At 44.4% G+C, this 15,573-nt stretch overlaps 1 protein-coding gene across 1 annotated transcript in view; it reads left to right on the plus strand.

Moving 5' to 3' along the window:
• Nucleotides 1-6,641: 6,641 nt before the first annotated feature.
• Nucleotides 6,642-15,573, plus strand: part of carhsp1 (calcium regulated heat stable protein 1) — a 93,380-nt gene continuing 84,448 nt past the window's right edge. The window contains exon 1 of the mRNA XM_038820985.1: nucleotides 6,642-6,777. The gene's annotated coding sequence lies outside the window, so the exon portion shown is untranslated. The remainder of the gene's footprint in view (nucleotides 6,778-15,573) is intronic.

The following is a 15,573-nucleotide window of genomic DNA, read 5'->3' on the forward strand; positions in this document are numbered from 1 at the left end:
GAGAGAACGATGAGCTTTTGGGGGGGGTTGGAAATCTGACACCTTCTCCATTAAAGGGTTAGTTGTAAACATTGGGTTAGTTGAAACTTTCAAGTTAGGTCGGATCTGGAGCAATAGCAGGTAAATTGGGTTGAGGTTAAGTTTATCCATGATTTGAATTGAATGGGATGGAGCAGGCTTGAGGGGCTGAGTGGCCTCTTCCTGTCCCTTTGCTCCTCGGCAGCCTTAGCCCACTCAGTCAGCATGTTCGAGTTCAATTAGTGGTATAGTAGTGGTACTGGGCTCTTTATGTTGCTTTCTGTCTCTTTCGAGCCACAAAAGGACCACCTATGCAGGTCATAGGGTAACAAAAAAAAACAGGTAACCTCTGTGCTAAGACCAAGACAGCAACAAGGATTTCTAGGTAGGATTTTGCTTGACCCGAGACAAAGCAAAGTTTTTAGATAATGAGGTAAAAAATCACTGGGGACTTGGGTATTTGATCTCACAATTGGGGCCCGACCTTTCAGGAGTAAAGTTAGGAAAGATTTCTATAAGCAAAAGTAGAAGTTTAGAACCCTCTTCTGAAAACAGCATTGGTGCGGGTCAGATGCCAAATTTAAATCCGAGATTGATAAATAATAATAACCTGTTATTGTCACAAGTATAAAGTTATGTGAAAAGCCCCTAGTTACCACATTCCGCCCCCTGTTCGGGTAAGCTGGTACGGGAATTGAACCCACGCTGCTGGCCTCGTTCTGCGTTACAAACCAGCTGTCTAGCCCACTGAGCTAAGGGGTATTAAGGGATATTGGGCAAAGGCAGGAATCTGGAGCTAGCCATAGAATGGCTGAACAGATGAGAGAGGCTAAATGGCATACTCTTGTTCCTGCGACCCGACTTTACAAGGACTCACACTCTAACCCTGGTGCTGGTGTGGTGGAGAGGCCACAGAAATTCCACGGGAGTGGCAACGCCGTGCGCTAACCGTTGCTTGGGAGCTTTAATCTGCTCTTGTAGTCCGGAACCACTTTCATCCGAAAAAGATGCCATTGACGCAGGTGGAAATGAGGATTTCCTGTGTCAGGTGCTTCTGCATTCTCAGGACCTCAGAGGACCTGTCACCAATTAGAAGTAGTGGGCCTACCGAGAAATTTGGACTATGATCCAAATCTAGACCCAAAAGAAACAAAAGACTTTAGGGAGTTCTCATAGAAACCTATAAAATGCTAACAGGGCTAGACAGGGTAGATGTAGGAAGGATGTTGCCGATGGTGGGGGTGTCTAGGATCAGGGGGTCACAGTCTGAAGATACGGGATAGACCATTTAGGACTGAGGTGAGGAGAAATTTCTCAACCCAGAGAGTAGTGGGCCAATGGAATTCACTACCACAGAAAGCAGTTGAGGCTAAAATATTGTATATTTTCAAGAAGGAGTTAAATATAGCTCTTGGGGTAAAGGGGATCAAAGGATATGAGGGGGGGGGGGGATATGAGGATATTTGGAAGATCAGCCATGCTCATAATAAATGGTGGAGCAGGCTTAAAGGGCTGAATGGCCTGCTCCTGCATCTATTATCTATGTTTCTATGTTACTGGCTCCTCTTATAATGGAAACCGCAGGGCAGCACGGTGGCGCAGTGGTTAGCATTGCTGCCTCACGGCGCCGAGGTCCCAGGTTCGATCCCGGCTCTGGGTCACTGTCCGTGTGGAGTTTGCACATTCTCCCCGTGTTTGCGTGGGTTTCGCCCCCACAACCCAAAGGTGTGCAGGGTAGGTGGATTGGCCATGCTAAATTGCCCCTTAATTGGAAAAAATGAATTGGGTACTCTAAATTTATAAAAAAAAAAAAAAAAAAATAATGGAAACCGCAGGAAACTGGTTGGGAGGTTGGGCTTGCCAAATCCAGGGCCTGGCTCTAGTTGGTAGATTTCTAGGCAGCTTGAAGCTGGTGGAAGCCCATGCTGTGCTGACCCCTGCAATGCTAATTGGCTGAACTCCCTTTCACCTGTGAAGTGTTGCATCTTCACACATTGACACACATTTCAAATGCTTTCATGCTGATGTATCATCCAACTGTCTCTGTGCCAATCATACACCAATTGTTTTTTCATTGATTTATCCTCCAGCTGTTTGTACTTCTTCAGTATTTTCACAGATTCATAGTTGACATTCTATCTTTCACCCTCCGTAAACTTGAGGTCATCCAAAACTCTGCTCTCCATTTCCTGTCTTGTGCCAAGTTCTGTTCAAACCATTTAAAAATTCTTATCCTGCTTTCAAACCCCTCCATGGCCAGACACCTACCTGGTCTCTGTAATCTCCTCCAGCCTTACAACCCTCCGCACTTGTTCAATTCTGGCCCCCTAAGTGTACACCATTGAATCACTCCACCAGTAGCAGTTGTTCTTTCAACTGCAAAGGTCGAAATTGTGGAATTCCCTTCCTAAACTTTTCCATCTCGCTTTCCTCTTTCAAGGCACACCGTAAAATCTGTCTCTTTGACCAGGGCTTTAGTCATCTACCCCAATATCTCCTTATGCAGTTTGATGTTATCTTTTGCTAATGCTCCTGTGTAGCATCTTGTGATGTTTTACTATGTTAAAGGTACTATATAAATACAAGTTGCTGTAGTTTGCATTCAATCATACTCCAAATCCTTTGACACTAACATACAGATTGGTCAAATTTGTGTTCTGATGGAAAAAATAAGCTACAGATCATAGAACTCTTTGCCTTCTGAAACACATCTCAGCAAAGTGATAGAAGGTTTCATCGACAGTGCTATCAAGCGGTGCGTACTCAGCAATAGCTTGCTCACAGGGCCACTCAGCTCCTTACCTCATTACAGCCTTGGTCCGAACATGGTCAAAAGAGTTGAATTGAAGTGATAAGGTGAGAGTGACTGCCCTTGATAGCATAGAATCCCTACAGTGCAGAAGGAGGCCATTCAGCCCATCACATCTGCACCACCCCTTGGAAAGAGCACCCTACCTAGGCCCATGCCTCCACACTATCCCCATAACCCAGTATCCCCACCTAACTTTTTGAATACGAAGAGCATGGCTAATCCGTCTCCTGCCTCCCCAAAGCCTGTCCACCATATACAGGCCACAAGTCAGATATGTAATGGAATATTTCCACTTGCTTGGCTGAGTGCAGCTCAAACAACACTCAGGAAACTTAACACCATCCAGGAGAAAGAAGCCTGCTTGATTGGTACCTTATCCATCAAAATAAACATTCACTTCAACCACCAAAGAAACAGAGAGGCAGCAGTGTGTGCCATTTACAAGGTGCACTGCAACAGTTCTCTGAGGCTGCTTTGACATCTCCCAAACCTGCAACATCTGCCACCAAGGACAAGAGCAGCAGCTGCAGATCACACACACCTGACTTGAAACCATATTGCCGTTCCTTCATTGTTGTTACCATCCTAGTTGGTGTTACTACTATTGGGGACAGTCCCAGAATGGAACCCTGGCTCAAACGACCGTACCTTATACTTTTTTTTCAGAAAGCTTGGATGAACCGAGTCACAGAACTGCTAATTAGCTTTTAACAACAATTAAAAATTGTTAATTAATTTAAAAAAAAATTAAACATGAAAAGTTTGGTGACAATACAATACTCCTTCATTCCCACTTATCTTCGCAAATGTATCCGGATTTTAAGGATAAGGCAGGTTACAACATAATAATAATCGCTTATTGTCACAAGTAGGCTTCAATGAAGTAACTATGAAAATCCCCTACATATATCTTATGTTACAATGTTCTCAATAAACAGTCTCTGTAACCCAACAGGCTAACTGTGGTTAGACAACACTCCACTCTGAAATCAAGTGGTTCCTCAGCTGTTTTCATCAAGAATCCATCATCAGGTTTTCCAACTATCCTTTCAAACAAGGCATTCTCCCAGCTGTTTTAGCAAGGATCTGCCTCCAGGTTTTCAAATTCTCCTTTCAGTATTCCTTTCCCTTGAATGCTTTTAAGCTTTCACACAAACTCAGATCCAACCACTAATATCTTCACAATTGCTTCAACTATCACTTCATGTGCTGTAGTAAGATCTCACAAACTCTAGAATTGCTTTAGATATCTGGCTTCTTACTAGCCAGCTCTCTCCGTAACCTCAATGCACTGTCCCCTGCTCTAGTGTTCTCTGTTCCTTCAACTCCATACTTCCTGGAAATGTCTCTTCATTCTCGAGTTTCCTTAACTGGCTGCTAATTAGATGTCCAGCACTTGCTTCCTTGCCCCTTATTGCATTGTGTTTTTCTTCTTCTGGGAAAGCTTTGAGAGGTGGTCCCTCTCTAGCTGAGAAGCTCCTTCTGCTTCTGGCAGAGGTGTGAGAGAGCTGTTCTGCCTTTAGCTTTCTCATTCCATCTGCTCTGGTTCAGTTAAAGTAAAACGCAAAAAAGTCTCCTCCCCTAAAAGTGGCCATTGGTTGTTAAGCAACATCTCATTCTTTCTCCATGCTCTTATTTACTTTATCGATCATAAACGCTCTCACAGCACTACAGAAACAGACTGAACTGAAAGCAAAACACTCCATACATGCAAACACCTTTGCCTAACATGAATCTACCTAAAGTTCCTACACAAACACACTAAATTGAATCTATACCTTATTTCTAATATTTAACAATAAGAATATAGATCACTTATTCAGCACAAACATTTCTGCTAGTTTAGTCATGATACGAAGAGGGAGATCTCATAGCTTAATCTTTTTATATTTATATAATGATTTTCCGTAGTGTTGTTTATGCTGCATTGTAATTAAAAAAGAACATTTCTACCAATCAAACACTATGATGCACGAAATGTGACATAATGGGGAGAAAGGGTGTGTTATTCTGGTAGCTCGAGGTATACTGCCTATCGAGCCTTTAATTGTGAGCGAAATGGATTTATTGATGAACAGTAAAGGCAGATAGATAATAGGTAGAGCACAATACATAGGTTTTCACGCTTCAGCTCCCTGATCCACGCTGCCTGGGATCCTGCTCCCAGGGCCCGCACAAATTCCCCATTGGCTGGTGTTCGAGTACTCCAGCTGTGATTGGCCTCGAGCCAGTCACATGGCCAACAGAGCTCCCCCACTTAAAAGGGGCCAAGCTACCATATCTATCATACATTTTGAATGTTAAACGGAGCTCCAGTGACATCGCTCACAGTGGATCAAAGGCTACGATGTTTATTCAAGTACAACCCAAAGGAACTCCTGAAATTCTGGCCTCCCTGCATATCCTTGATTTTAATAATGCCACCATCGGCGGCCATACCTGAATCTTCCTAGGCGCCAACCTGCGGGATGCCTCTCCTGAACTTCTCCAATTCTCTTTATAATATAATAATCTTTATTGTCACAAGTAGGCTTACATTAACACTGCAATGAAGTTACTGTGAAAAGCCCCTAGTCACCACATTCCGGCGCCTGTTCGGGTACACAGATGGAGAATTCAGAATGTCCAATTCACCTAACAGCATGTCTTTCGGGACTTGTGGGAGGAAACCGGAGCACCCGGAGGAAACCCACACCGACATGGGGACAACATGCAGACTCTGCACAGGCAATGACCCAAGCCAGGAATCGAACCTGGGACTCTGGCGCTGTGAAACCATACCCTTACAATGATATGTATATAGGCACAACACTAAAGGGTTAATTATTACATCTCAGTGTAATTCAAACACTAGCGGGCACCGCTAGTTCCCAGTATAAATATCAAAGCTCAGGGAATCTTGGGTAGTGTTGGCAGAGGAGAGAGATAGATCAGAACTCAAGGACTAGCTTAGGTTAGAGAGAATTAGCACGAGGACTTCATTAATTAATACTTAATCATAGATTATAGTTTAATAGATTCAGTCTTACTTTATTAATAGGTACAGATCTGTAGAGTGTGCAAACTCTATTTAATTTAATTGTTATTCAATAAATCAGTTTTGCTTCAAGTAAAAGATTGGTGGTTTCTTGATCATCACACCATTCTGGATTAGGAGATAAAGAGTAACGACATATTACCACAAAGTGTAATATAACAACTCTCTCCTCCTCCTTTCAGATGCTTCCTTAAAAACCTACCTCTTTGGCCAATCTATTCATCTCCTGTCTCCCGGGGGAATGATCCTGTGAAACACCTCGGAATGTTTTACTCCGTCTGAGGACTGGATAAAGGGTAGTTGTTAACTATTAAGTTAACTATTAAGAGTTGTTCATGTGCTACGGAAATGCTGCAGGAAGTCAGCAGGCGGTTTGCAGGAGAACATTTAATACAAAAACAGCCCATTCACCTGGAAACCTGATGCATTTTATTAATCACAACGATTATTTAATTTTAACCTTTCAATCCTTAGCTCCACTCTTTGCATTAAAAAAAACCCTCAGTTGATTTATGCATTTGTTCCTATACATTGGCCAGTGTATCTGAGCAACGTTTTAGGTAATTGCCTTTTAACTGAACCGTTTCTCATTTTAAAAGATAAAATTTCTTTGTTCTGGATACGCCAAGTCTGAGCAAGACCGTACTGGAAACAACCTGGTGCAGTTGACACCTCCAGCAGGGACATAGGCAGTCACGGGGATCAACACAACCCGGAGTTTGCCCCCTGCAGTCGCTCCCCTGTATGTGGACGGGTTTTAGGGAAATTAAATAAAAATCTACTATTTCCTTCAACGTCAGGTCCACGCAGGAACAGCGAGTGGGCGTCTCGCCTCACCGTCTACGCAGAAGCATCCGGCGAGTGGCTGGAGCAGTAAGTTGTCCACGTTCACTCAGTCAAAGTGCTTCAGGTAGGAATTGTGTGAAAATGTTCAATGAAGGTGTGCCACCCGTTTCAGTGTCCATTAGAGCAGCCGGAATTTGACTGTACATTATTATTCTCTCTCTCTGCTTTATCATTTATCTTGGGCGGGAGGTGGGGGGAAGGTTGGCTTTTTGCTGATGTGAAACTTTAAACTTTCTGCTTACCCTTTCGATTTAATTCTCTCGGGGATCGTCCCTTTTACTCCTGTCAATGCCGAGGTCGAATGGAGAAGTTTAATTTTCCGCCTGCTGAAGTGATAGAAGCTTTTTTTATAGTTCAGAAAAAAAACCCCTTCGGTCTTCGCGCCAAATGGGGAAGCCGGAGTGAGATCCTAAAATCTATTCAAATGTTAGAGAAACACCTTTTCCTCCACTCCAGACCCAGACACTTTTTTTTTTCTGTTCAAGTTTTTAAAAAAAAGTCTCAGCGGTTCAGCCCGCAGTTCCAGACATTGTCTTTTTATTTCCACTCGAGTAGTGAACAAATTCGCCATTCCTGTAACATCGGAATGGAGATCGTCTTCCCCAAATTGCCCCTACCGCGCGCAAATAACCCCGCCGCGGATCTGTACAAGTCTTTATTCAGCCCCCTTCTTGGTGTCGTAGTTACTCTGATTAACCCTAATGGTTATTTGCCTAATGGTTATTTAACATCTCATCCTTCAGGCTGGAGCTGACTCCAGTAGAAGTCTCTCTTTCCCCCCCCCCCCCCCCGTGTAAATTACTAAAAGACAGCAGCGTTACTGTGCAGAGTATTCGGTTTGACTTCCGCAGCTTGCAAACAAAGTACTCCCTCTTTTGAGAAATCCTCTTTCTTACTAAAGGGCAGCTCGGTAGTTAGTGGGAGAGAGGGCGAAAGGGCAGCTCGCTACTTGAGTGGGAGAGAGGGCGTGCACGCCAACGTTGTGTTTCCTTTAAACCTAGTCACTACCAGTTGAAAAGGGCACGAATTCAACCCACTCTGCTGGTGTGGAGCAGAAGAGATTTTGGTAACGGGTGGTGCAAGTGCTCAGTTCCCCAGCAGGAGTTATCTCGCCTCCCCTTTCTATGTCGGTGTGATAAAACACAAACGCAAAGTAGTATGCATATGCTTAACTATATCCCGATGGTATGGGGGTTGGGAGTGTCTACATTGCCAAGAGAGGTGGCAGCATGGTGAAGCTACAACTCAGGACGACATGCATGCTGAAATAAAAACATAAGATGCTGGATATATTCAGCAGGTCTGGCAGCATCTGTGGAGAGAAACCAGAGTTAATGTTTCCGATCTAAATGATCCTTCTGCAGTACTGCATGCTGGATTCCATGTGCCAGAGCCAAGGGATCACACAGTAATTAGTAAATCAGCCAGTGGTGATGGTCAGTTAAGCAAGGGTGGGGAGTGTCAAGAATATTCCCATCCTCGGTGAGGGCAGAGCTCAGCATCCGAGTGCAAAAAGTGGCAATTATGGGGAGAAGGCAGGAGAATGGGGATGAGAAAAATATCAACCACGATTTAAAAATAAATAAATTTAGAGTGCCCAATTCATTTTTTCCAATTAAGGGGCAATTTAGCGGGGCAAATCCACCTACCCTGCACGTCTTTGGGTTGTGTGGGGTGAAACCACGCAAACTCCACACGGACAGTGACCCAGAGCCGGGATCGAACCTGGGACCTCGGCGCCGTGAGGCCCACTGTGCCACCGTGCTGCCTTTCAGCCACGATTGAATGGTGGAGCAGACCCAATGGGCCCTGTGGTCTAATTCTGCTCCTATGCCTAATGGTCTTAGTCTGTAGGTTTGTAACGACTTTCATCCACAAGTGCCAAGTGGAGGATCCTTCTCAGCTTCAAGTGGAGAGAGAAGAGAGCTAACATTTTGAGTCTTGATGACTCTTCGTCAAAGCTCAACGTTAGCTCGCTTCTCTCTCCACAGATGCTGTCACCTGCTGAGATTGTCCAGTATTTTCTGTTTTTGTTTCCGATTCCAGCATCTGCAGTAATTTGCTTTCAGCCATCTCCAGCTGTTTCATTAAGAGATTTTCCCTCCATCTTAGTGTCAAGTAGGGCTGTTTGTACAGTGTTCAATTCAGTTTACAATTCCTTGCTACAGGAAGACCTAGACAATATCCAGCCTTGGGCTGGTAAGTGGCAAGTAATATTTGCAACCATTTCCTACAAGACATATTGCCATTGGCATTACCATTATTGAATCCCCAACATCAACATGTCATAATTGAATAGAAACCCTCGGGATCATCCACAAAATTGCTGTGGCTACTACAAGTCTAAGTCCAGGTGTTATGTCCTGAGTGACTTACCGTCTGCCTATCCTTGCATATCCCACTGACGAGGCATAAATCAGGAGTATAAAGGGAGTACTCTCTACCTCCTTTTCCCCTCCGTTCTTGGGATGTGGGCATCATTGATAAGGGCAGCGTTTGCTGCTCATCACATTGCTGTGAGTCTGGAGTCACATGGAGGCCAGCTTGGTTAGGGATAGCAGATTTCCTCCCCTAAAGGGCATTGGTGAACCAGATGGGTCTTTACAACAATCTATGATGGTTCATAGCTTTCAATTCCAAATAATAATAATCACTTATTGTCACAAGTAGGCTTAAATGAAGTTACTCTGAAAAGCCCCTATGCGCCACATTCCGGCGTCTGTTCGGGGAGGCTGGTACGGGAATTGAACCCACGCTGCTGGCATTGGTCTGCATTACAAGCCAGCTATTTAGCCCACTGTCCTAAACCAGCCCCTATGAAATGAAAATCGCTTATTGTCACAAGTAGGCTTCAGGTGAAGTTACTATGAAAAGCCCCTAGTCGCCACATTCCAGTGCCTGTTCGGGGTGGCTGGTACGGGAATTGAACCGTGCTGTTGGCCTGCCTTGATCTGCTTTCAAAGCCAGCAATTTAGCCCTCTGCAAAACCAACCAATTGAATTCCAATTATAATTGAATTCCACCAGTTGCCATGATGGGATTTGAACCAATGTCCCCTGGATTACTGACATTACCATTACACCACCATCTCCCCTGGATTGGTGTAACTGCAACAACATTCAAAGACATAGAATTTACAACATGACAAAGACCATTCGACCCAATAGATCCAAAGAAGCCTATTTGATTGTCTAACCTCCACCATCTTACATATTCATTCTTTTCACCACTGCGGTATTGTTATTGCAGTGTGCACTATTCACAGGATGCAGTGCTGTGATGTGTCAAGATATCTTTGACGGAATTCCTTCAAACATGCAGCCTCCACTATCTAGAAGGGAATGTCCGCAAGTACGTGGGAACATATCCCAACTTGGACACATTCCTTCGTGGTCGCTGGGTCAGCTGTCCAAGAAAGGGAATTCTCGTCACCACGTTCAGAGCAGCTGGCAATGGTTGCTATCCCTTGTAAAGCTCTCGCTCTCTCTCTCTCTTTTTCTCTGTGTTTGAATGTTTATGGCAGACAACCTGCACAACATTTGGGTTGTGGGGATGAAACCCACGCAAGCACGATGAGAATGTGCAAACTCCACACAGATAGTGACCCAGAGCTGGGATCGAACCTGGGACCTTGGCGTCGTGAGGCAGCAGTGCTAACTATGCACCACTGTGCTGCCTCTCGCCTATGGCAGGCAATTGGTTTGGCTCCTCATTACCAAATGTCCCATGATCTTGGTGAACTATTCCTTGTATCACTTGACCAGTCTGCAGTCATGGTTGACCACGCCATCTGGCTGCAATGCCTCTCCTCCATTGTCCTGGGTGGGACTGACCTTGCCTGATTCCCTTCTTGTTTACCTAGTTCTAACCAGAGAATATCTGCAATAGTTTCTTTTCCTGCTCCCTGGGTTAATGCCTCTGGTGTCCCCAAAAGAGTTTTGTCCCCTCCATTAATCAGCAAATACACCTGTAACATGTGCAGAACACATCCATAATGACAAAGTCCATGATGCCAATTACCCCTCATTCCAATGGCTTCAAATTAAGACTCTAACTTTGTGGAGAGTTTTAAATTTCTACATAGTGAATTCAGCCAAGGTTACTATTTTTGCAAAACAGTCAAATAAATCATTCAAATGTCAGATTTCCGAAGAATCTGTTCACTGGTTCAAACATTTCTTGTTTATAGCTCCTGGCTGTCAACACCCAACACTTATGTTAACTCTTGCTGACGGCCTCAGTTATACTTCATATAATTAGGATAAATCTTCTCCGGCATTGCTACAATGACTCAAGAAAACACGGTGCCATTTCTGTATATTTTTTGCATAGAAACAGTGAGATAAGGTATGCTTTTCTGTTCAAAATCCTGTAAGGTTGTTATTATAATTGTGTAACTGCGGACTTTTGAGACTATAATAGCTGACTTTCTGTCCTTTCTCTCTCTCCCTTTTCTCTTTTCGATGTTGTTGCTAGGAAACCAGTGCCTTTTAAAATGTTTTTGTTTGAAGAGCCCCTATAAACATTGAGATATTGGCAGCGAGGGAGGTGCCTTAGGGAAGGAAGGCTGGTGTTATAACTCCTAAGTGCAAAAAAAATAGTGACAGGCACTCAAATGGTACCATCCTTGCAAGACATTTTATTGGTAAGGAGCAACAAAAATAACATGTGATTAACCAGCCCCTGGTGGACCAAAATTTCACATGTCTGCTGACCTTCAGTTTCATGTTAAATATCCTATCATAGATTTCAAATTATTGTTAACATAATGTTGATTGGAAAATCTGGGCTTCTGGCATTGAATGCGTTGACTCTTCTGACCAAATATTACCATCAGTAGATAGCTTCTAAAGTGGAAATTTTGGTGAACCATTTCGAGTTGAATATATAATTTGCTTTTCAAGATAGAAACAGCAGTAATTTCTTGAAATGTCTGGATAAAATAGAACAAAAGTTTCTTGCTTCCAAGGGAGCTGTGATAATTAAGAACAAAGAATACTTAAAAATATAACAAGGGACCAAAGGTGGAAGAACTGAAAAATTGCAGCCCTTCTAATGCACCCTGTTCCCTTCTCCAGCAGTGTAGTGGAAGGATTACTACCCATGTTATTATGTTGTAGTTATAGATTGTAATCCTCTGAAACCATCTCTTTTTTTCCCCTCCCCCGTCATGTTAAAATTGTTTGTTTCATTTTTTGAAATAGCTGATTTCCAACAATACTGTGTTCTCAAATTTGTGTTCATAACTTAGTCTATGTTTCCAAAGTTCCTCGTTAAGTTTTAATGTTTTGTAAACTACCTCAAAAGAAAATCTGTAAGGTGGGCACAGTGGCGCAGTGGTTAACACTGCTCCATTACGGTGCTGACAATCTGGTTCGATCCTGGTCACTGTCTCTGGTCACTAGTCACTAGATCCTGGTCACTAACCTCTGCGTTGCACCACCAACCTGCCTCAGTCCAAACTCGGGTGATTACACAAGTGTGACATTTTATTCTCCATTTCTCACACCAGTCAGCCTTATGATACCTCTGAGTCCGGTTTAATAATCAGTGGTGAATTAGGGATGCTTTTATTCTGCCCATACTCAAGTAGAAACTGATTTGAGACTATTGAGAGATCACTTGCATAGCCACTTTCTAGCCAGTGGACTGAGATTTTAACACCATCAGTCAGTTGGGTGTGATCCTTGGGCATTCGAGGTGACAGGCGAATGTTTAATCGGATCAACTTCTTGCATTGTATCATTATATCAGCTGATGATTTAATTTGTCGCTGCATCCTTTGAAAATAATGTCTCTGCTGAACAAAATACTTTAGATAGTGATTTTAATAATAATCTTTATTAGTGTCACAAGTAGGCATACATTAACACTGCAATGAAGTTTCTGTGAAAATCCTCTATTCGGCACACTCCGGCGCTTGTTCGGGTACACCTGAGGGCGAATTCAGAATGACCATTTCACCTAACAGCACGTCTTTCTGGACTTGTGGGAGGAAACCCACAAAGACACTGGGAAAACGTGCAGACTCCGTACAGACAGTGACCCAAGCTGGCAATTGAATCCGGGTCCCTGGCGCTGTGAAGCAACAGTGCTAGCTACTATGTTACTGTGCCGCCTCTAGCGTTGGTAATCTTGTGCTTGCATGGGATAATTTCAAGGCCTATTTGACAAAATAACTAACGGGTGAAGTCACTAAAGTAATTTCATTAATAAATCAGTACATTTTGTGCCGCAACTTTAAAGCAGAGGTTCAACAGAGCAAAATAACTTGCTGTCAGTCTGTTGAAGCAGCTTTGAATAAGCATAGCTGTTCATTCCATTTATTATAAATTTAATTCTGTTCGATTCAATTTCCTTGATTCCAGTTCATAATCAATATTGGTCATTTGTTCTTGGACTGTGCTGGGCTGTGCGCATTATCGGCAAGGGCAGTATTTATTACCTAATTGACACTTGAGAATGGTGGTGGGCTGCAACCCATATTGTGTAGGGACATCCGCAGTGCTTTGTTTTTCCGAGCAGTCCATTGCTGTGGATCTGGAGGTTCATGTAGGCCAGAGTGGATGGATAGCAGATTTCATACCCTGAAGGACTTTAGATTGAACGTTAAGACTTGGATTCTCGGTTCTGCCAGCTGCGTTTTTCCTGGACGGCACACCCTTGTCTGCAGCGGGATTCTCCATTCCTGCCACCTGCCAATTGGAACCCGGGGGCATGGGTGAGCTGCGGTGCAACGGAGAATCCCGCTGTAAATCTTCTGAGCAACAAATCAGCGCTTCTGTGCACTCCAGACCCCTCCAGGACTTGGGGATGTAATTTGCATGGATATTAATGCAGTACTTGAGGGCAGCACGGTAGCATAGTGGTTAGCACAAATGCTTCACAGCTCCAGGGTCACAGGTTCGAATCCCGACTTGGGCCACTGTCTGTGTGGAGTCTGCACGTTCTCCCCGTGTGTGCGTGGGTTTCCTCCGGGTGCTCCGGTTTCCTCCCACAGTCCAAAGATGTGCAGGTTAGGTGAATTGGCCAGGCTAAATTGCCCTCAGGGTCCAAATTGCCCTCAGTGTTAGGTGGGGTTATTGGGTTATGGGGATAGGGTGGAGGTATGGGCTTGGGTAGGGTGCTCTTTCCAAGAGCCGGTGCAGACTCGATGGGCCGAATAGCCTCCTTCTGCACTGTAAATTCTATGAGTGTTGCAATGTGCAGTGGTTTGAATGAGACATTTGAACTAAGGAACCAGCTACTTGTTGACATAGACGTTCAATGAAAATGAAATGAAAATCGCTTATTGTCACAAGTAGGCTTCAAATGAAGTTACTGTGAAAAGCCCCTAGTCGCCACATTCCGGCGCCTGTTCGGGGAGGCTGGTACGGGAATTGAACCGTGCTGCTGGCCTGCCCTGGTCTGCTTTAAAAGCCAGCGATTTAGCCCAGTGTGCTAAACCAGCCCCTATGACACTTGCAAAGAAGCGTCCAGGAGTTTCTTCAAAGTTTTAGAACATAGAACAGTACAGCACAGAACAGGCCCTTCGGCCCTCGATGTTGTGCCGAGCAATGATCACCCTACTCAAACTCACGTATCCACCCTATACCCGTAACCCAACAACTCTCCCTTAACCTTACTTTTTAGGACACTACGGGCAATTTAGCATGGCCAATCCACCTAACCAGCACATCTTTGGACTGTGGGAGGAAACCGGAGCACCCGGAGGAAACCCACGCACACACGGGGAGGACGTGCAGACTCCGCGCAGACAGTGACCCAGCCGGGAACCGAACCTGGGACCCTGGAGCTGTGAAGCATTGATGCTAACCACTATGCTACCGTGCTGCCTTTTGGCGGGCATTTATCCCACGACTGAAAACAGTGTATGCAAACCAGTGTTTTTCAAACTTTTATTGCCCCCCGGGACCCACTTTTACAAACCGGTCAACCTTCAGGACCCACGGCGGCCGATCTTCGCAATCCATGGCGGCTGATCTTTGCCACACCATTTTCACTTGCCTTTAGTGCAACAGGTGAGCCTGCTTGGTACTCACAATTTCAATTGCTTTGCCATTCAATTTGATATTTCTGCTAAGGAGTTCAGCTGACGATTTAACTTCTCTCTGCATCCTTTGAAAATATAACGAGGTTTGTCTTTGAACTTGCCATGCTTAGTCTTTAAATACCTTTGAAGTTTTTGGGGTTTTAAACTTTCATTTGCTAGTACTCCCCTGCAAAGAACACACGTAGATTATCATAGAATTTACAGTGCAGAAGGAGGCCATTCGGTCCATCGCGTCTGCACCGGCTCTTGGAAAGAGCACCCTACCCAAGGTCAACACCTCCACCCTATCCCCATAGCCCAGTAACCCCACCCAGCACTAAGGGCAATTTTGGACACTAAGGGCAATTTATCATGGCCAATCCACCTAACCTGCACATCTTTGGACTGTGGGGGGAAACCGGAGCACCCGGAGGAAACCCACGCGCACACGGGGAGGATGTGTAGACTCCACACAGACAGTAACCCAAGCCGGGAATCAAACCTGGGACCCTGGAGCTGTGAAGCAATTGTGCTATCCACAATGCTACCGTGCTGCTTTGCATTCAGATTTGTATTGGCATAATTAACAATGCCATACCTCAAGAAATTATATTGATACTGCTTTATTCCCAATTTCAGTTTCTTCTTAACGAGTTGTTCATCAGAGCTCTGGTACAGCTCACATCAACACTGGTTTGCCCTGCTGTGGACTCTCCAGCAGATCCAGTTGTGAGATCCTGGCCTGTTTGTGTCTCTGGTCCTCTCTCCCTTATTACAAACTGAACTATCTTCAGTTCTTCACATCCGTTGCTTGCTTGCTGGCAGCTA

Source organism: Scyliorhinus canicula, chromosome 15 (genome assembly GCF_902713615.1).
Source record: "Scyliorhinus canicula chromosome 15, sScyCan1.1, whole genome shotgun sequence".
Taxonomy (NCBI): domain Eukaryota; kingdom Metazoa; phylum Chordata; class Chondrichthyes; order Carcharhiniformes; family Scyliorhinidae; genus Scyliorhinus; species Scyliorhinus canicula.